At 43.3% G+C, this 21,171-nt stretch overlaps 1 long non-coding RNA gene across 1 annotated transcript in view; it reads right to left on the reverse strand.

Annotated features, from left to right (window-relative positions):
- Positions 1-12,470: 12,470 nt before the first annotated feature.
- Positions 12,471-21,171, reverse strand: part of LOC139259515 (uncharacterized) — a 45,798-nt gene continuing 37,097 nt past the window's right edge. Inside the window, exon 2 of the long non-coding RNA XR_011592585.1 lies at positions 12,471-12,776. This is a non-coding gene — a long non-coding RNA (uncharacterized lncRNA). The remainder of the gene's footprint in view (positions 12,777-21,171) is intronic.

A 21,171-nucleotide genomic window follows, 5' to 3' on the forward strand; every position in this document is an offset into this window, starting at 1 on the left:
AATTCACGTCTCATACCATCAAAGTTACCTTTCTTTAAGTTCAGGACCCTAGTCTCTGAATTAACTGTGTCACTCTCCATCTTAATGATGAAGAATTCTACCATATTATGGTCACTCTTCCCCAAGGGGCCTCACACGACAAGATTGCTAATTAATCCTCTCTCATTACACCAGACTCAGTCTAGGATGGCCTGCTCTCTAGTTGGTCCCTCGACATATTGGTCTAGAAAACCATTCCTTATGCACTCCAGGAAATCCTCCTCCACAGTATTGCTACCAGTTTGGTTAGCCCAGTCTATATGTAGATTAAAGTCACCCATGATAACTGCTGTACCTATAGAGAGCTGGCCTCCATAGTGCAATAGCTTATCAATGCTCATGCAGAAGGAGAGGTAGAAATTGGGACGTGTGCATTTTGAAAAAAATGGACCATACTATTTTTTGTCCCATAAGAATTATCAACCGCTTGAATGAGGTATTGGAGGCGATCCGGTGTTTGTTGAGCCATACCCGAGGGAGGAGTGAACCACCCTCAACAAAGGAGGCGGAGGGGATCCAGTATCTCTGAGGTAAAAGAATAAAATCAACGAGGATTTCCTCTCCCGCTCTCTAACCAATGAACCCTGCTGAGACTGCAGATGTCTGGATGTTAGAAAAGAACAAAATCAGGCTCAGATTCAATGCCCCCAACAGTCACGGGGCATCTCAGCATTCACTGTCAAAACTCAAATAAGAATAGCAGCTAATTGAGAGATACAAGAGTGTGAGCAGTGACCATTTAACAGTACACCAGCAAGGGGGAAAATCCTCAGGAGAGCAAATGAGTTGATATTATAGCAAGAGAAAAAAATGCCCATTTTAATGTTATTCATTTACTCATTTCTGCATTGTTACTAGATGAATTAAGACAGTTAGTAGAGGAGAATAGAAGCCAGAGTTTATCTTAAGATTCCAGAATGCCATTTCCTTGTTCCCCATTATAAATTCACTTGATTCTGACAGCAAGGGACCTACATTAGTCTTCACTAATCTTTTTCTCTTCACATATCTATAGAAGCTTTTGCAATCAGTTTTAATGTTCCCTGCAAGCTTACTCTCATACTCTATTTTCCGCTTCCTAATTAAACCCTTAGACCTCCTCTGTTGAATTCTAAATTTCTCCCAGTCTTCAGGTTTGCTGCTTTTTCTGGCCAATTTATATCACTCTTCCTTGGATTTAACACTATCTCTAATTTCCCTTGTTAGCCACGGTTGAGCCACCTTTCCCGTTTTATTTTTACGCCAGACAGGGATGTACAAGAGAGCAGGACCCAAAAATGTTTTATGTGGTCCAACCAGATCTGGCGGTGAATGGCTAAACCAGTTGTCTGCTATATCCATTCAAGTCTGCATCCCTTGGACTTTAGGGAGCGAAGATTAGGGCTGTACCATGGGGAATGGCCAGGGTGAGAGAGAGTAACTGTTTTAATAGGAACTAAGGCATCAAAGATGGTGGTGGGGGTGTGGTTGAACAGATTGGTAACTGCAGAAATATCATGGTGAATGGAGGGCCAAAGGCTGGATAGTTGGGAGTTCTTAAATGCAGTTGTAAGAGAATTGGGAGAGAGTTTTTTCCAGTGGCGGATGCAGAAGGGGGTAGGTTTGGGGGTGGGGAGGAGGTTTGTTAGAAAGGAGATGTGGATGGAGAATGATACGAGGAAGTGGACAGAGATGGCCTTATCTGCAATTGACACGATGGGCTGGCGAGGCCATGAGAGATGGCAAGGTTGAGGGGGTGGCTGTGAATATAGGTTGGGGAGTTTACATGGAGGGAGAGATTAAGGGAGGATAGGAGGCTAGTGAACCCAGAAGGGAGAGAGCAGGATCAATTGAGATGGAGATTAAAACCGTCGAGGATGAGAAGTTGTTTGGTGCAGAGGCTGAAGGAGGAAAGTAGTGAAGAAATATTGGTAATAAAATTTTTATGGTACTGAGTGGGCAGTAGGTAATGAGAATTTTAAGTGAGAGGAATGGAATAAGGAGAGATGCTCAAAGGAGGAGAAAGTGCCCGAGGAGTAGGAGGACAGAGCAAGGTGTGATTTACTAATGAGAGTCACACCGCTACCATGGCAGTCTGAGTGGGGCAAGTGGTGGAAGGTACAGCCAGACGGGGAGGCTTCATTGAAGGGTAAGGTGTCATCATCCCTCGACCAAGTTTCCGTCAGGGCCATGATGTCGATGCAATCATCTATAAGCTCATGGATGGCAAGGGTCTTGTTCGCAAGCGAATGGCCATTCTGGAGGGAAATGCAGAGAGCGTCAGTGATGGCTGCCCTACCCGCATCCACTGGGTCAGTGCTGGGAGGCTGCAGGGGCGGGGGGCTGCGGTGGGGGGAAGGAGTTGGATGGGGAGGATAGTAGCAAGATTAGCCACCATTGGGCGGGAAGGTCGACAAGAGAGAACGATGGGACAGTTGGGGTTGCTGCTCGTAAGGAGGCAGCGAAGAGTGCCTCGATGGGCCCTTTGGAGGATATCAAGAGAGGCAGAGAGGGAAGCTGTAGGCTTATCTAAGAGGGGGTCAAGCCTGGGACGGGGCAGGAGAATAGCAAGGTCAAAGAGTAATGAAGGATTGGGTTAGGGATTAATCGGATACAATAGTAGGGGGACCAGGGCCAAGAGAGGCACAGAGGGAAGCTGTAGGCTTATCTAAGAGGGGGTCAAGCCTGGGACGGGGCAGGAGAATAGCAAGGTCAAAGAGTAATGAAGGATTGGGTTAGGGATCCTTCTCATTGGAGGTCCCATTGAAGGACAAAGCCGACATATGCAGGATGGGGCCGGCATGGAGCATCGATGGACTGCTATCCAAAGCAGGCGAGTGAAGTCCATAAGCTATTTGAAGTGTAGAGAAGTTTGAGAATGGAGGTTGTTGCCATAGGTGCAGAATGATAATGGCAAAATTGAGAGGTCACCGTAGATCAAAGCAACGGAGAAGAAGTAAAATCACAAGCCAGTGACCGGCAAAATTGAAAACTGGTGGAATGAGTCATCGGACAGCAAGTGAAGCAGCGGCTGTTAGCTAGAAGCCAGCAGACCTGAAAAACCAGTAGAACTAGTTCAACAGTTCAGCAGAGACACAGCCGCAGATAAAAGGAAAAAAAGTAATCTGTTAGCAGCAGAGATGGAGAAAAAGCAGATAGGTCTTACAGTATAATCCACTGCAGAAACGTAGTGATGTAATCCAGTATAGTTCAAAACAGAAACGTAGTCTAGCGATGTCCACCGAAGTCCAGGAAATCGGAAAACAATTTGACAAAGAATTCAGCAGCAAAATATAAAAACAGATAGTAAGAGTTTCTACAGGTACATAAAAAGGAAAAGAGTGGCTAAAGCAAATGTTGGTCCCCTGGAGAATGAGTCTGAGGAATTAATAATGGAGAACAGGGAAATGGCAGAGACATTGAACAAATATTTTGTATCAGTCTTCATGTTAGAAGACACTAAAAACATCCCAATAGTGGATAATCAAGGGGCTATAGGGAGGGAGGAACTTAATACTATCACTATCACTAATGAAGTAGTGCTCGGTAAAATAATGGGACTAAAGGCGGACAAGTCCCCTGGACCTGATGGCTTACATCTTATGGTCTTAAAAGAAGTGACAGCAGAGATAGTGGATGCATTGGTTGTAATCTACCAAAATTCCCTGGATTCTGGGGCGGTCCCAGCAGATTGGAAAACCACAAATGTAATGCCCCTATTTAAAAAAGGAGGCAGACAAAAAGCAGGAAACTATAGATCAGTTAGCCTGATATCAGTCAATGGGAAAATGCTGAACTCCATTATTAGGGAAGCAGTAGCGGGGCATTTGGAAATGCATGATTCAATCAAGCAGAGTCAACATGATTTTATGAAAGGGACATCATGTTTGACAAATTTGCTGGAATTCTTTGAGAATGTAACGAGCAGGATGGATAAGGGGGAACCAGTAGACGTGGTATATTTGGATTTCCAGAAGGCATTCGATAAGGTGCCACATTAGAGGTTCCAGCATGAGATAAAAGCTCATAGGGTTGGGGGTAATATATTAGCATGGATATAGGATTGGCTAACTAACAGAAAACAGAGAGTCGGGATAAATGGGTCATTTGGGCAAACAGTGACTAGTGGGGTGCCGCAGGGATCGGTGCTGTGGCCTCAACTATTTACAATCTATATTAATGACTTGGATGAAGGGACCGAGTGTAATGTAGCCAAGTTTGCTGATAGTACAAAGATGGGTGGGAAAGCAAATTGTGAGGAGGACACAAAAAATCTGCAAAGGGATATAGACAGGCTCAGTGAGTGGGCAAAAATTTGGCAGATGGAGTATAATGTGGGAAAATGTGAGATTATCCACTTTGGCAGAACAAATAGAAAAGCAAATTATTATTTAAATGGACAAAAATTGCAAAGTGCTGCAATACAGAGAGACCTGGGGTGTCCTTGTGCATGAAACACAAAAAGTTAGTATGCAGGTACAGCAAGTAATCAGGAAGGCAAATGGAATGTTGGCCTTTAATGCAAGGGGAATAGAGTATAAAAGCAGAGAAGTCCTGCTATAACTGTACAAGTTATTGTTGAGGCCACACCTGGAGTATCGTGTACAGTTTTGGTCTCCGTATTTAAGGAAGGATATACTTGCATTGGAGGTTGTTCAGAGAAGATTTTCTAGGTTGATTCCAGAGATAAGGGTGTTGACTTATGAGGATAGGTTGAGCCTATACACATTGGAGTTCAGAAGAATGAGAGGTTATCTTATTGAAACTTATAAGATAATGAGGGGGCTCGACAAGGTGAATGCAGAGAGGATATTTCCACTCATAGGGGAAACTAAAACTAGGGGACATAGTCTTAGAATAAGGGGCCGTCCATTTAAAACTCAGATGAGGAGAAATTTCTTCTCTCAGAGGGTTGTAAATCTGTGGAATTCTCTGCCCCAGAGAGCTGTGGAGATTGGGTCATTGAATATATTTAAGGTGGAGATAGACAGATTTTTGAGTGATAAGGGAATAAAGGGTTAAGGGAAGTGGGCAGAGAAGTGGAGCTGAGTCCATGATCAGATCAGCCATGATCTTATTAAATGGCGGAGCAGGCTCGAAGGGCCAGGTGGCCTACTCCTGCTCCTATTTCTTATGTACCCACACTATTCTTGGGAAAAGCAGTGCAATGGTTTTATTTGTTATTGTAACATAATTAAATATGAGCTCAGCATCAAAATGACTCATAAACATCCCTCAGGTTCTGGTGCAATCATTGATCTCTCTCTGTGAGACCAAAACAAAATCATTTTCAGTTAAAAAAATTAGCGTGGATATTGACGGGGAACGAGAATGTCCGGTTTGTGAGGTTGCCACCAATGTCCATAGGTGGAACGCTGATTTTCTGCAGATTCGCACGATGCAGGACCCTCCTCGCGGTCTTTCACCAAAGGCACAGTCCGAGAGCCCAGCACCAAACGCAGCCGCTGCAGGGATGGGGAGTAAGCACAGCGGAGTCCGGATGGGGCAGAGTACGGTGTGGGGAGATTCAGAGACTTGGGGTGGGGGAGATGCAGTGTTGCGGGGGAGGTGGTGGAGGGATCTGGAGCCCGTTGGAATGGAACAAGTGCCCGGAGGCAGCAGAGCATGAGATTGGAACGAGCAATGTGTCTCCATTGACTCCACTGTTCAATGGGAACTAAAGCCCAATTTTTACTTTACATACTGAGTAAATCATATGCTAAGCAGGTTGATTTGTAAGACTCAAGGACATAGTAGTCTTCAATTAATCCCTCAGTTAGTACATAAATGTTAGCTTCTAGACTGATGCCATGAAAAAGCATAGTATATTCAGAAATGAAGTTTGCCGAGTGTGCAGTAATGCTTTGCCTTTTATCGCACTAGTACCCTCACTTGCTTAACTTTTAGTATGCAATTATTTGTTATGTTTCGTCATAATAAATTAGCTTTATGACTTTATTGCATAGTATCGCATTAAGTTTAGTTATTTAAAAGTTAGAAATATATATCAAATACTTAGGTAGATGTCTTGAAAATATAATTCTTTAAATATCTTGCAGATATAAGAAATGACTTTGAAGACAATTTATTGAATCCACTTTGCCATTTGTCCTGTCTTTGATGGTTCTGGTCAGAGTCACTTCAATATTGGTTGTCACAGTACTAAAACCGTACAGGATCAGCACAGAGGATATTCTAATCAACAGCTGTGAGGCATCATTCCCAGCAAACCAATCACCAAGTGTCTTTAATGAAAAAAGAATATGTGGAATTCCGCTCTTTTAAAATTCATGCCCCTTTACTTTGATGAAGTGATCCTCGCAATCAACAATCACAACGATTAGCAAACTTAACACGATTACCAATCATGTTACAAACTTATGACATGGATAAAACTTGATAGCTGGTCAAAATTATGTAATGGTCATAATTAAAACTTGAGTTGTTTAAAACAGTTTCATAATGATTCTGAAATCCTGATACCCTGGGAGCACCCATGATGCGTTCATCCTACTCGAGAATGTTATATCTGCCATGTTTCAGCAGCAGCCAGAAGGGCAGAGCTAGCTACTGGGAGACAAAGGGTACAGTCTCGCCACCTGGCTCATGATGCCCCTACGCATAACCCAGATAAGTTAAACAAATGAGAATAATTTACAGATGTTGCAGTGTGTCGATGATGCTGCCTTAATGGTCCATTGTTGGCTTTTACTGAGAATCAAAACACCAACTGCAAAAAAATACTTGTTACTGAAATAAGATTGTTACCTTTTACAACTAGTAAAACAATAAATGATATGTTGCATGACCCATTACTATTATCTACTTTATTTTACATAAAACTTAGGCTGGGTGAACCATTTGTTTTGACATTGATGGCGGTTGCTGTGCCTTCAGCCATGCTCACACTCCACTCCAGAACTACCTCCCTAAACCCCGATTTCTCACCATCTCCTCCTTAAAAAGCCATCTCTTTGACCCAAATTTTTGGCCAACCCTTCTAATGTGGCTCAGCTTCTATGGCCTAGAAATTTCTGTGCCCTGATATTGGGCCTCGGGCCTCATTTCAATTAAACTCTGGAGCTGTGGAGAGAAACAGGCAGCTCGTCGGCAAAGTGTGATAGTAGTTTGGGCGCTGAGACACTAGAAATTTGAGGTTGTAGCACTGGCTATTAAGGCTGGTTTTATTTTTAAAATGGCGACTGCTTCACTTCTGCCCGCTTCCGGCGCAGGATGTGGCAGCCGCCATTCCTGAGAGGTCGGCAGCGCTGCCATTGCCTGCGCTTGCCTTTCCACAGTATGGTTGAATTTGTAATACAGATTGAGGGTGAGGAAGTAGTGTCTCAAATGAGCGTACTATGCTGAAACAAAGGGGACTACAGTGGGATGAGGGCAGAGTTGGCTGAAGTAGACTGGGAACACAGCCTAAACGGTGGCACAATTGAGGAACAGTGGAGGACTTTTAAGGAGCTCTTTCATAGTGCTCAACAAAAATATATTCCAGTGAAAAAGAAGGGTGGTAAGAGAAGGGATAACCAGCCGTGGATAACCAAGGAAATAAAGGAGAGTATCAAATTAAAAACCAATGCGTATAAGGTGGCCAAGGTTAGTGGGAAACTAGAAGATTGGGAAAATTTTAAACGACAACAAAGAATGACTAAGAAAGCAATAAAGAAAGGAAAGATAGATTACGAAAGTAAACTTGCACGAAACATAAAAACAGATAGTAAAAGCTTTTACCGATATATAAAATGGAAAAGAGTGACTAAAGTAAATGTTGGTCCCTTAGAAGATGAGAAGGGGGATTTAATAATGGGAAATGTGGAAATGGCTGAGACCTTAAACAATTATTTTGCTTCGGTCTTCACAGTGGAAGACACAAAAACCATGCCAAAAATTGCTAGTCACGGGAATGTGGGAAGGGAGGACCTTGAGATAATCACTATCACTAGGGGGGTAGTGCTGGACAGGCTAATGGGACTCAAGGTAGACAAGTCCCCTGGTCCTGATGAAATGCACCCAGGGTATTAAAAGAGATGGCGGAAGTTATAGCAGATGCATTCGTTATAATCTACCAAAATTCTCTGGACTCTGGGGAGGTACCATCGGATTGGAAAGCAGCTAATGTAATGCCTCTGTTTAAAAAAGGGGGCAGACAAAAGGCAGGTAACTATGGGCCGGTTAGTTTAACATCTGTAGTGGGGAAAATGCTTGAAGCTATCATTAAGGAAGAAATAGCGGTACATCTAGATTGGAATAGTGCAATCAAGCAGACGCAACATGGATTCATGAAAGGGAAATCATGTTTAACTAATTTACTGGAATTCTTTGAGGATATAACGAGCATGGTGGATAGAGGTGTACCGATGGATGTGGTGTATTTAGATTTACAAAAGGCATTCGATAAGGTGCCACACAAAAGGTTACTGCAGAAGATAAGGGTACGCGGAGTCAGAGGAAATATATTAGCATGGATCGAGAATTGGCTGGCTAACAGAAAGCAGAGAGTCGGGATAAATGGGTCCTTTTCGGGTTGGAAATCGGTGGTTAGTGGTGTGCCACAGGGATCGGTGCTGGGACCACAACTGTTTACAATATACATAGATGACCTGGAAGAGGGGACGGAGTGTACTGTAACAAAATTTGCACAAAGATTAGTGGGAAAGCGGGTTGTGTAGAGGACACAGAGAAGCTGCAAAGAGATTTCGATAAGTTAAGCGAATGGGCTAAGGTTTGGCAGATGGAATACAATGTCATATAATGTGAGGTCATCCACCTTGGGGAAAAAAAACAGTAAAAGGGAATATTATTTGAATGGGGAGAAATTACAACATGCTGAGGTGCAGAGGGACCTGGGGGTCCTTGTGCATGAATCCCAAAAAGTTAGTTTGCAGGTGCAGCAGGTAATCAGGAAGGCGAATGGAATGTTGGCCTTCATTGCGAGAGGGATGGAGTACAAAAGCTGGGAGGTCCTGCTGCAACTGTACAGGGTATTGGTGAGGCCGCACCTGGAGTACTGCGTGCAGTTTTGGTCACCTTACTTAAGGAAGGATATACTAGCTTTGGAGGGGGTACAGAGACGAATCACTAGGCTGATACCGGAGATGAGGGGGTTACCTTATGATGATAGATTGAGTAGACTGGGTCTTTACTTCTTGGAGTTCAGAAGGATGAGGGGTGATCTTCTCGAAACATTTAAAATAATGAAAGGGATAGACAAGATAGAGGCAGAGAGGTTATTTCCACTGGTCGGGGAGACTAGAACTAGGGGGCACAGCCTCAGAACACGAGAGAGCCAATTTAAAACCGAGTTGAGAAGGAATTTCTTCTCCCAGAGGGTTGTGAATCTGTGGAATTCTCTGCCCAAGGAAGCAGTTGAGGCTAGCTCATTGAATGTATTCAAATCACAGATAGATAGATTTTTAACCAATAAGGGAATTAAGGGTTATGGGTGGGTAAGTGGAGCTGAGTCCACGGCCAGATCAGCCATGATCTTGTTGAGTGGCAGAGCAGGCTCGAGGGGCTAGATGGCCTACTCCTGTTCCTAATTCTTATGTTCTTATGTAAATATGCAGATCGTGACGTCAATTGGCGTGCAACGCCTGAATTGTTGCATGACTATGACTTTGGACATCACCACTCTCCATACTACCCTCTCCTAACCATGCATGGAAAAACATGTGAGCAATAGTTGTACAGAGACACTGTCAGCGCCCTCAGGATTGTGGGCAAGTGGTATTCTCAAAGTCCTTCCTTTAACATACAAAGCCTTGCAAGCATCCAGCAGCACTTCCTGCTCACTAATGTTTTAAATGTATTGCACCAAGCCACTACTCCAATAAAATGTAAAAATAACTTCCAAAAGTTGAAATCGAAACTTACCTGGGATACACACATCTTTCAGGTAAGTTTCGATTTCAGCTTTTGGAGGTTATTTTTACATTTTATTGGAGTAGTGGCTTGGTGCAATACATTAAAAACATTAGTAAGCAGGGAGTGCTGCTGGATGCTTGCAAGGCTTTGGATGTTAAAGGAAGGCCTCTGAGAACACCACTTTCTCACAATCCTGGGGGCTCTAGTTGCAATCTCCCATGGAGATGAAGCAGAGAGAGGAAAGGACAAGCTTCTCACAGAGGGAAGAGGAGCAAGAAGTGGCTAACATTTAAGGAACAAATGCATGAATTGCAATTATTATACATTCCTTTCTGGCATAAAAACACAAAAGGAAAAATGGTCCAACCATGGCTAACAAAAGAAATTAAGGATAGTATTAGATCCAAAAAGGAGTTATACAAAGTTGCCAGAAAAAGTAGCAAGCCTGAGGATTGGGAGCAGTTTAGAATCCAGCAAAAAAGGACCAAGAGATTGATTAAGAGGGGAAAAATAGAGTGAGAGAGTAAATTTGCAAGGAACATAAAAACCAACTGCAAACGTTTCCACAAGTACGTAAAAAGAAAAAGATTAGTGAAAACAAATGTAGGTCCTTTACAGAGCGAAATGGGAGAATTTATAATGGGGAACAAGGAAATGGCAGAACAATTCAATAAATACTTCGGTTCTGTCTTCACGGAAGAGGATACAAATAACCTCCCAGAAATGTTAGGGAACCAAGGGTCTAATGAACAAGAAGAATTAAAGGAAATGATTATTAGTAAGAAAATAGTGCTGGCAAAACTAATGGGACTGAAGGCTGATAAATCCCCAGGGCCTGATGATCTGCATCCCAGAGTACTAAAAGACGCAGCCATGGACATAGTGGTTGTCATCTTCCAAAATCCTATAGATTGTGGAACAGTTCCTGCAGATTGGAGGGTGGCAAATGTAACCCCACTATTTAAAAAAGGAGGGAGAGAGAAAACAGGGAACTACAGACCGATTAGCCTAACATCAGTAGTAGGGAAAATGCTAGTCTATTATAAAGGATGTGATAACGGCACACTTAGATAATAATCAACGGGATTAGACAAAGTCAACATGGATTTATGAAAGGAAAATCATGTTTGACAAACCTACTGGAGTTTTTTGAGGATGTAACTGATAGAATAGATAAGGGAGAACCAGTGGATGTAGTGTATTTGGATTTTCAGAAGGCCTTTGATAAAGTCCCACATAAGAGGTTAAAATTAAAGCACATAGGATTGGGGGTAATGTACTGGCATAGAATGAAAATTGGTTAACTGACAGAAAACAGAGAGTTGGAACAAACGGGTCTTTTTCGGGATGGCCGGCAGTGACTAGTTGGGTACCACAGGGATCTGTGCTCGGGCCCCAGCTATTCACAATATATATATATATATAAATGATTTGGATGAGGGAACCAAATGTAATATTTCCAAGTTTGCTGATGACACAAAACTAGGTGGGATTGTGAGTTGTGAGAAGGATGCAAAGACGCTGCAAGGTGATTTAGATATGTTGAGTGTGTGGGCAAACACATGGCAGATGAAGTTATCCACTTTGCTGGAAAAACATAAAGACAAATTCTTATTTAAATGGTGATAGCCTGGGAAATGTCAATGTACAACGGAACCTGGGTGTCCTTGTACATCAGTCATTAAAAGCAAACATGCAGGTACAGCAAGCAGTTAGGAAGGCAAATGGTATGTTGGCCTTCATTGCAGGGGGATTTGAGTACAGGAGCATGGATGTCTTATTACAGTTATACAGGGCCTTGGTGAGACCACACCTGGTATATTGTGTGCAGTTTTGATCTCTTTACCTAAGAAAGGATATACTTGCCATAGAGGGAGTGCAACGAAGGTTCACCAGACTGATTCCTGGGATGGCAGGACTGTTGTATGAGGAGAGATTGGGTCGACTAGTCCTGTACTCACTAGAGTTTCGAAGAATGAGAGGGGATCTCATTGAAACGTATAAAATTCTGACGCCCTTGGACAGACTGGATGCGGGAAGGATGTTTATCCTGGCTGGGAAGTCTAGAACAAGGGATCACAGTCTCAGGATATGGGGTAGGAAATTTAGGGCCAAGATAAAGAGAAATGTTTTCATTCAGAGGGTCGTGAACCTGTGGACTTCTCTAACACAGAATGCTGTGGAGGCCAAGTCACTGAATATATTTAAGAAGGAGATAGATTGATTTTTAGACTGAAAAGGCATCAAGGGATATGGGAAAAAAGCAGGAATATGGTGTTGAGATAGAGGATCAGCCATGATCATATTGGATGGCAGTGTAGGTTCGAGGGGCCGAATGGCCGACTACTGCTCCTATTTTCTATGTAAGAAGCAGAAAAGGATGCAGCGGAAGGAAGAATGCAATCCAGATAACCTCTTTCTGGTCGGGATATTGAGGATCAAATCATCTGCCTGCAGTACCAGTGACCACAACCCCAATTCCCCTTTCAGCATTTGACCCACACCTTACCTTCTCTCTGTTACTGATCATCACAGTGTCCTCTTGGCCACAATGCTGAAATAAAAGTCACCACAAAGCAAACTTTCCAATCTAACTTTATTACATCAAAAAATCAACTAATCACGGGTGTGCATTCCCTTAGTGAGTATATTGCGTGTGCCTTTGCCTATCCGAGTGATGTCAGGCAGTGCTACCCCAGTGGCTGCAGCATGGCTGGTGGAAAGGCTGCTGACTTTCAGTGGGGAAGTCTGCAGATGGCCTTGCAGGACAACCTCGAGGAGCTGGTAGCTGGGAGTGTCAGATCAAGTGACGGTGTTTCTTCTTCACTCTCCTCTCCCTCTTCTTGGGTCAATCGCTGGTTGGGTAGAGTGGATTTCTTGAGTATCTGAAATGAGGAAGGATGGGATTGTGGTGAGGGGAGGGCAAAAAAGCAAGAGGTACATGTTTACATCGTGTGCAGCTTGTACATCAGAAGAGATTGTGGGATGAGGGAGAAGTGGGATGTGAGGAGGAGTATAACGTATGATGATACCAGCATCTTGTATTCTTTTTGCTCCACTGGTGGCCAAGGTCTCAGCCATGCCCCTGACAAAAATGACCAACACTGTCTCCTCCAAAGGGGTGAGGTGAAGCTAGGAATATGAGGTGTGCCTCGTGTTTGGCAGAGATTGTTGGTAGGTGAGTGATGGGGAGGGAGGGTCGTGGATTTAGGCTAGTGGTGCAGTTAGTAGGAGACAGCTTTTCAAAATGCATTCACTGACCTTGACCACATGTCTGCAGCAATGAAGCTTGTTCATTGGATATATTCAAGAGGGAGTTAGATATGGCCCTTACAGCTAAAGGGATCAAGGGGTATGGAGAGAAAGCAGGAAAGGGATACTGAGGTGAATGATCAGCCATGATCCTATTGAATGGTGGTGCAGGCTCGAAGGGCCGAATGGCCGACTCCTGCACCTATTTTCAATGTTTCTATGTTTCTATGTTTGGGCACTGGACCCGAGTCCTGGGAGCAACACTGCTGGCAGTGACCGCCTCAGCGATCTGTTCCTACATCCTATTTACTGGAGGGCCTCCTGGTGCTCTGTGGGTAGAGTATATCCCTTCTGATGTTAAGCACCTGCACAAAGCTGGAGTGCTGCGTGCGGGATGCTGGGTACCCTTTCCCTGGACTGTTGAGCCATTGTGTTAGTGCTGTAGCAGTTTTAGCATTTTTATGTGCAGAAGGCCATTCAGCTTTAAGAGCTGAAGACTACCCAGTTTGGAATGACAATTAATTTTTTTTGCAGAAGGCAGTTCACCTTTAAGGGCTCGAGATTGCTTTCAAAACTGACAGTTCTTCTTTAAGAAAATGCAGCGTCGCTACATGTGCGCTAAATTCATTCAAATTAGCAGGCAGCACCAACTTAATGTGCTGTCTGTGCTTTCTAAACGGCATGAGCCAATTTCGCCCCACAGTGCCCGTGTCTGTTTTTGGGCCTTATCGAATTTCACACCTTAGCAGTTTTTCTCCTGAGTTTTAAGATTGTGCTTTAGCAGAATTAGGTGTGCCCACCCTGAATTTCCTTATTGCTATCATGTGCAGAATCTCTCGAGCCCATTCCTTGCACATCAAGGTTCACATATTAACTGTACCTTTTCAGTCTGCATGTATCATTATGTGTGGCCATTTCCTAAATGCTGATAGAAAATGGACAAATGTTGGAAAGAAGAACCTGTGGGAGAATGTGTGCCATCAAGCAGACACCTTATGTGAATCTGTGAACATACAGCACGCAAACATTTGGGGTTGAATTTCTGTGGAAGTTCTCCTGATCATCCATAGTAACTTTGGTGAATGACCCTAAGGACCCCAGAGAAACAGCATAAATACCATTTTCACAATGTCTCCTGGGTTTCCATGGATCTTCGGCAAAGTTGCAGGGGACAATCAGGAGAACATCTATGGAAATTCAACCCCTTTGTATTGGCTGCTTGCTTGATGACTGTTGAAATATGCTCCTGGGCAAATGCATTGTCATGGCAGCATACATTGTGCCCTGGTAAAACAAGGGAAAACCTGTACTTTTGGAAAATACTGAACCATTGATAACAGTTGTATTTTCCCAATATCATAAAATTAAGCTACACATGACCAGAACCTAACTTGCAACCTTCCTGAGACTAGAACATTTCTTCTTCACCTATTCCTAGGTTCAAGGTATGAACAACATTGATATTTCGTGCCAGCTACATCCAGGCTGCTGTGCTGTTACTCTTCAATGACGGATGGCCCTCAGCTCCACTTTTCTGAGCAGCATCTCCTCCAGCATCATCTCTGAAACTGCTGTATTCATTAAATGGAACCATTCACTTGCTGCAGCTATTTCTCTCCCTCTTCAGGGGCTGCTGGGACCACTTGAACTTGGGGTGATCGGAGATGGTGTCAGTGCACCAGAATTGGATTATCAGCCTCACAGTATGAAGCCAGCAAACATGTGCTGATACTGGGGTCAGTAATGTGTAAGTTGTGCAAGAAAGTAACATGCTTACCTGTGAATTGGGATGTATAGTGCAGCAAATAAAATTATTTAATTCGTCAAGTCACTTTGGTTGACTGAAACAAGTGTGGTTGCATTTATCATCCTAATGGAGTTCAATATGTAGTGTCTGAGTCATTTGCAGAATTGCAGATACCCTGCACTCTGATTGAGTCTCAGTAAACTTTTTTTTTATATATGGTATTGTATCTAACAATCCATCCAAACTTGGAAACAAAGGGAAAAGATGTGCACTACACTGGAATCAGTCAAAGCGGTAATCTACCCTCCTCCTATTAGCTACATTAAGTTTTTCAGTGTGACACCAGATTATTTATTAGATTTCAAATTATCTACATTATGCACACAGTTCCACATTATCAGTGGTGAGATATTTGGTCCCTTACTTGTTGATTCATAACACAACTTATTAATATCATCAAAATATTGGCTAATTTGTTGTTTTGGATATGCCCAGCTGTGATATTCAAACAGCTACTTTTCCAATATTTTTGAATATCAGAATTTGCTTGGATCTATTTTTTATAAACGGCATCTAAAACTTTGTGAAATAAATTTGAAATTAAACATTCAGTAAGATAACAAAATACACTCTTGAATTAATTCCATGATGCTTCTGGCTCCTTGGGAGCCTTGAAATCAATTGGAGAAAGTTAGAGATACATGCACTCGTTTCCAGGTCCATAAAAGACATCCCCAGCACAATGTTTGTTACTGCAAGGTATGTTAACTCTCTCTGCAGATGTGTGTGGGGTGACAGGGTGGGGATAAGGGTGTACCATCCTCTCGGGCAACAACCGAACAGGCAGCGCTCCATGGTTACTCATCTTTCTCTCAGCTCAGAGGATCCTGCTTGGAAAACCCTCTGGTGCCAATGAAGGGAGCCAGTGCTAATAAACAAATAATCAGAACTGTCACAACTATCCATAAAAGGCTTAATGCCAGGAATTAAAAGTAAAATGAAAAGAAAATTATAAGATGTATCTTTAAAAGGCTTAAAACCAATGTTCCCTGTAATTTAGTTTTGTTCCTCGGGCCCTTTAACTGGCTATGTGGGCCATTAAATTCTTTGCAGTACAGTTATTTCAATTGCAAAGCTGTTGAGCGGCCTGCGCAGAACCACCAGACCAACGGGAACATTGCTTGAAATATGTACCTGGTAAAATTGTGGGCCTTTTAAAGACTTTTTTACCTGCAGTATTTCTCAAAAACTATGATTTCCAGCATCTGGAAGGACAAAGGCAGTGGTGCAAGGGAACACCAGAACCTTCAAGTTTCAGTCCCAGTCACACACTATCTTGGACATATATCACCATTCCTTCATTGTCACTGGCAAAAATCCTGGAACTCCCTACCTAACAGCATTGTGGGAACATCTTCACCACACGGACAGCAGTGGTTCATGAAGAATGCTCAGAACAATTAGGGATGGGCAATAAAGGCTTACCTTGCCAGTGAAGCTCATATCCTGAGAGTGGAAAAAAACAGGTCCATTAGAGGCTTCCTTCCTACAAGCTTACCAATTGGGGCTAGACTTTCGGCACATCATCGCCCATTTAGCGCCCATTTGGTGCCCATATAAGAGCTGAGATGCAGGCAATCGTCCATATTTGCTGAAAAGTGGAAACTAGCGCCCGATTATAGCCCATTTATTGCCGGCCCAACTTTCGGCAATTCTGAAGAGCTGCATCGCCCGGCCTACTTTTTAAAAAAAATGACGTCATCCTTGTGCAAGGCCGAGAATATTGCTCATAATGGCCCAGATTATCGCTGAGCGCTACTTTCGGCATTTCGCCCACAATTCGCCCAAATTATCGCTGGCCCAAAATTAGGCTGAAGAAAAGCTGCAATAACTTGGCATTACTTGGCACTACGGGGAGGATCTGTAGTAAAAAGCTGTCAGGAGAATCAATTTGTGAGTGATTTTAAGGGCCTTTTTGACTTTTTCCAATCATCTCATCACTTTGTATTTGTTGAGGACAAATTAAGGGCATTTATAGTAATTTATAGTGATGGGGGCGGGGGGCGATGGCTGTAATTTCTCAACCAGTATTGATCACTAATCACATGCTGCAGAAGAGAGATGGGAGAATAAAATGTGAAAAGTTACATACAAGTATATTGCTGTAATGTCAGGGTTAATATTAATCATGGAGTTTTCCCCCTTCTGGTCCACAGTACAAGTAGAAGCAGAAGTACAAGTAGTGTATGTCATTCCATGAGGAAGGAAATAGAGTTCACCTCAGTTGGCTGATAGATTTTAATTTATAAAGCAACAGGGGCTAGAATAAAAGAGAGGTTCTATAATGTTATTGATGGGGACCAGGTCTCCGGTTCTCTCTGTAAAACATCATGGGAAAAGTTCTTTGCCTGAAAAGAAAAATGCGCATGCGCAGAACAGCTGTTGTTGAATACATCACTAAGGCCCATTTCACATCAGTAAGGCTATCGCACAAATTAAAAAGGTGAAACTATCGTTTTTTTTAAATGGGCGATATTCCAGCGATCCTGAAAAATAAAAAAAGCACTAAGGCTGGAAATATCGGCCATTATCTTAGAATAAGGGGCCGCCCATTTAAAACTGAGATGAGGAGAAATTTCTTCTCTCAGAGATTTATGGATCTGTGGAATTCGTTGCCTCAGAGAGCTGTGGAAGGTGGGACATTCAATAAATTTAAGACAGAAATAAACAGTTTCTTAAACAATAAGGGAATAAGGGGTTATGGAGAGCGGGCAGGGAAGTGGAGCCAAGTCCATGATTGGATCAGCCATGATCGTATTTAATGGCAGAGCAGGCTCGAAGGGCCGTATGGCCTACTCCTGCTCCTATTTCTTATGTTCTTATATTCTTATACTGGAAAATCTAGCCCCATGGGCTTGCTCTGTTGTAAAGCCACCTAGTGGACTACTGATGTAATAACAATAAAGCCACGTGCTCTTCACAGTTCTACCTGGGAGCCATGTTGTGCAATTGTGTGTATAAACAATTGTTGGATTCCCTAACTGAAATTTTTATTGGAGGATAATCCCACTAACTGATGGAGGGCCTATTAAAGGTTTTTCGTTTGCAGAAAAGTTAAAAAATCTGAGATAAATTTCGAGCACAAATGGCTGAACTGCATCACCAGAGTCCACACGGCCGTGCCTATGGGAATAATAGGCGCTTGGGTGAGTTCCATTGTGACCGAGAGACTTTTGGAGTGTATGTGGAGAGTATGTGCAGTGGCTAGAAATAGTTTTCACTGCAAATAGTATTGTCGAAGTCCTCGATGATATAAACCATAACCGGGCGGTTTTAGAAATGAAATGAGCAATTCTCTTGACTGAAGCAGGCCCCGAGGTGTATAAAACCCTGAAAGTTTTGCTTGTTCCCGCCAAGCCAAAGGACACACCACTAAAGGAGATTCCAACCAAGTTATAACAGCACTACAGTCCTGAGCCCCATGAAATTGCTGGAAGTTATCGTTTTGAAACAGGCAATCAATCAAATTATGAGGTTATCAGTGAGTACATTGTAGCTTTAAAAATAGCTATCCATTCACTGTCATTTTGGAAACTTTCAGGTCTAAGCATTGCGTGACTGCTTTGATTGTGGGTTGAAAAATGAACAAATCAGAAGTAAATTGTTGACAACCCCTAACTTGACTTTTGATTTAGCTTGTCAGACAGCTATGTCGATGGATCTGGCCAACCGATACTCCCGAGAATTCTGGGCCATTTCCAGTCGTCAGATAACCGAAGTGAATCGGCTACAGGTTAATAGTAAAAGGCAGCTGGGCCCCAAGGCCTCAGCAACTGGCCAAGGTAACAGTGAATTGAAGTCATGCTATTTGTGCCTGATATAACACCTCACTCAAAGCTGTCCATATGTCAAGGCAGAGTGTTTCTACTGCATGAAAACTGGACATCTTGCGAAGGCATACCAACAGAAGAGTAAACCGACTGCCAATGCTAGAAGTAGAAATCAGCAGATACTACATAGCAATGAAGAGAAGCAGCAGGACAAGGAATTTCTGGAGATTCACGTCATCAGGAGCATGAAGCTATCTAACAGCAATTCGCAAAGTATCATCATCCAAGTAGATATCGCAGGAACCAGGATACCCATGAAAATCGATACTGGTGCATCAGTGAGCGTAGTACCAGAATCACTATATCTCGACAAGTTGCATGATTATCGACTCGAGAAATTGAAGCTATAGCTGCGAGGCTAATCAGGAGAGCTAATCCCTGTTTAGGAAGTGTCACCATACCAGGGAAATATAAGGATCAGTATCAGAACTTGCCTCTCATAGTAATGGCAGGAGACAAGCCTGCATTGATAGGTAGAAATTGATTGAGATCACTGCAGCTGGATTGGAATTAGATTTTTATTTGTGGAAACAAAATTTGCATTAAAAGGTGATGTCATCAAGCAGCATCCGAAAGTGTTCCGCGAAACAGGCAGTCCGATCCAAGACTTCAAGATGAGTGTCACAGTGCAGAAGGACACAAGACCAGTTTACTGCAAGCCACGTCCTGTATCATACGCACTAAAGGAGAAAGTTGAGCAAGAACTCAAAAGATCAGAAACTGAGAACATTATCTCTAAGGTAGATCTGAGTAATTCGGTTAATACCCATTGTTGTTGTACCTAAGGCAGATGGTAAGGTAAGGTTGTGCGGTGATTATAAGGTAACCGTAAATCAGTTTCTAGAGTGTAATCTACCCAATATGTTGCCAAATGTGGAAGATTTGTTCACACGCTGACAGGTGACCAGATCTTTTCAAAGTTAGATCTAATAAACACCTACCTACAACTTGAGTTAGATGAAGAGTCTATAAATACTCACTGAGGCTTATATCAATTCAATAGGCTACCATTTGGAGTGTCTTCCACCCCCGACATATTCCAGGGGATGATGAACCAAATTTTGCAAGGGATTGAAGGGGTAATGTTTATTTTGGATGACATAGTGCTAGATTTTACACTTTTGTGAAAATCGCCCAAAACTGGATGTTATTTCCGGCGTGGGTGGTAATAATGGGTTTTCAGATCGTTGGCTTGTCGCCCATTCTCAAACCCCTAGTCTCCATTTTTGAAATTGGGTGTTACCGCAAGCGATATGAAATGGGCGGTAGCGTTACATCTCTCTGACCTTCTGCTGTAAAGTGTTGCCATCCTTGGCAACGGCATGGCAACGCTCATTTCCCATGATTCAGGAGGTCAGCGGTCATCATTACATGTGCAAAAGAGAGAGAGAGAGAGAGAGAGAGCGAGGGAGCACAGAGGGACTGAAAGCGTGTGTGGGTGTGGTATGTGCTTGTTTGGCTGTTGTGGGAGGCACGAGGGAGATTCACCAGCAGCAAAATGTCTATTAAGCACCAAGAACATAGTTGGCATCGAGTTTTTGTCCAACAAATAATAGATAACATGGAAGAGATGGAGGAGGCCTTGGAGCTGCTCGTCAGGATCACTGGTGGCAGAGGGCTCCCAGTGGTCCCAGAGCGCGGCACTGCACCCCAAGGTGCCGCACCCTCATTGCCAATGACACACGAGAGCCAGGAGCAATGTCTTGCTTCCGGCTTGGAGCATATTCCCACCTCGGGACCCTCCTCTCCCGTATCCATCCAAGCAGCTATTCTGCTGTCATCCCCCCGACCAATGAAACATCGCCTGAGGAGCTCCTCGGCCAGGCAGCTTGGAGTCAGGAGGGGAAGGGGAGAGGGTAGAGGTAGGGATGAGAAGCGGGTGGGGGTGGGGGGGCGGAAGGGTTGCTTTTTACAGATATACTTATGATTTCAGACAAATGGTTGGTTTAAATGTGTTTTATTTAACATAACCTTGTTGCGCGTTGGCTCAGACAGCTGCACCTTTACACACTGGTGATTCCTTAACATCAAAGGGTATAATTACACTTAACTTCAATCAACTTAAACTTTAACTGTCACCAAGAAAATGCACACCATTGTGATATCACCTGCATACCCAGCAGTGTGTCAGCCTTGTAAATACCACCAAAGTTCTTTCAGGCAAAGCGCTCATATAGGAGCTCCTGAGTCTTGCAGCTATGATGCCACCACGGGCCCTTTCCTGTGGGGCATGGGTGTCGGCCTGATTGTGTGGCCAGAGGTCAGCGTCCACCTCCTCGTCCTCCTCTTCCTCTCTCTCCTGAGGTGAACCGTCACACCCTTCTGGGAATTCTTGTCCCATCGTGATAGCCAAGTTGTGCAGCATGGAGCACACCACCACAAATTGAGCTA

The sequence above is a fragment of the Pristiophorus japonicus genome, chromosome 3, assembly GCF_044704955.1.
Source record: "Pristiophorus japonicus isolate sPriJap1 chromosome 3, sPriJap1.hap1, whole genome shotgun sequence".
Taxonomy (NCBI): domain Eukaryota; kingdom Metazoa; phylum Chordata; class Chondrichthyes; family Pristiophoridae; genus Pristiophorus; species Pristiophorus japonicus.